Source organism: Olea europaea, chromosome 15, assembly GCF_002742605.1.
Source record: "Olea europaea var. sylvestris chromosome 15, O_europaea_v1, whole genome shotgun sequence".
In the NCBI taxonomy this organism is placed as follows: Eukaryota; Viridiplantae; Streptophyta; class Magnoliopsida; order Lamiales; family Oleaceae; genus Olea; species Olea europaea.
This window is the reverse complement of record NC_036251.1, coordinates 16,544,712-16,546,723: the sequence shown is the minus strand read 5'-3', so window position 1 is coordinate 16,546,723 and position 2,012 is coordinate 16,544,712.

Here is a 2,012-nt window from a genome sequence, read left to right as displayed (position 1 = left end):
CACCCCACCCCCCCCTCTTTCTTCCTCTAGAAAACAACCACCGTTGACCGTAGTTGGAAACCGTCACAACGTGCACCACCGCAGTCACTTGCCAGCAGAAATGAAAATGATATAATGGTTACTAATAGAATGGAGATCGATAGTATGCCCATGAGCCATCACAGTAAATGTGGAGATCACTTGTGTCTTAGCTTTGATCAATGGAATAGGGGTTGAAAATGCTCTAATTTTATTTGGTGTAATGCATTTCGTAAAAGCAGAATAGCTCGTTTGTTGTAATGTGTATTTATAGTTGGTTGTAATAGTTGTAACTTGGCTTTATGAACTTTGTATTATTGAATGAATGAATTTCAATTCTAACTTGGTTTGTTTCCTTTTTGTTGTTGATTTGATAGTTGGGCAATATTGTGTATAAATTAGAAGTTAACTTATGAGGTTATTGAAAAATTGGGATTGATTGAGGTGCATAAATGAGATGCACTAGATTGAGTTGAATCAATGTAACGCACCAGCTTGATTTAGTATATCAACAGGTGCTAATGCTAAGCTTATCAGGTCCATCAGTATGTACATTGCTAGAATATAAACTATTGAAATAAAATAAACTACTAAAATATGCACTAATAAACATTGTCCTCGCATGTTGGGTAAACTACAATTCTTTTTTCATTCATTCATTCTCAAAATCAGAAATATAAACCAGTAAACTGCTGGAATATAACCATTCATTCAAAAAATATTCAGCTTAGAATGGTGTTTAAATTACATTTCAAAAACATTCTCTGACTACTCTAATGCACTAAACTACAGAAAAAATAGTTCATTGTCAAAAACTTCCATGACGACCCTAAACTACAACTATTTAGAACATAGGTTGCCAATTCAAAAATAGATTCTACCGAGTTGCTCCACTCTTCCTTGTTGTTCGTCAGATTCCCGCAAGCGTACGGGTTCGTTGACAAGTAATAATTGTGATGAGTAAAGTATCGTCCCACAGGGAATAATGATTAATTCTAGGATATTTGATAAATTTGAATTCGTGTTTGTGACTAAAACTATCGAGTGAATAGTTAACAGATTTCTAAAACTAAAATTTATAAAAGTAATGGAGGTTGATTTAAAACTCGAATATGTGAATGTACTGGATTTCAGACGCCATTGAGTAACGCTTAGTTCTAATTCTCATCTAGTGTTAATTATCTCAATTTATGCAATTGCGACGATCGATAATTCCACAATTATTTATTATTCTTTTCCAAGATATAATAAACCTATGTTTACCACGAGACGATCCTATTCCTAGTTCGAATTCATATGGCGAACATGCATTGACAATTAGGATTATCACTTATGATCGCACACGCCACAAATATTATTCCTAATATTTATTGCCCATGTGTCCCAATAATAGTGTTCTACCTATCGTGAGTTTTCCAACATTAAGAAAAAGCAACTTATTATCCTAATGGTGTGCAAACATTAGAACAATCTAATTATGCATATTATTGGAATCACAATACAATAATTAACATAAAAACGTATGTCTCGAATTAAAACTAAAAATTAAACAATTTTGTCATCATCCAATACGTGAAAAGGAATTAGCCAAACATGATACTATAATTAAACAAATGAAATTGAAAAGATATCACCGCGAAATCGACGAAACGTGATTGATTCCAGTTATGAGCCGGTCTTTTTCTGCGTGATTTTTTTTCTTCAATTTCAGCTCCTGTTGTGCATGTATATTTTGCCTCTTCTTCCAGATTTTTGTCTGCATGTATACATATTAATTCCAGCAGTGGACAGCCCTTTTATTTCCAGCAGATTCAGCTTCCTTTTTTTTGTATATATGTAATCACTTTCACCGGCTGGTAGCCCGATTTTTTCTTTGCCCTTTTTTTTTCCAGCAGCTCTGCCTTTTTTCACTGCCCAAATTCAGCAGCTTGTATGTATAATATGTTGACCCCAGCCGCTGTTTCTTCTTGCCAGAATCTCTCTCAATTCAGCCC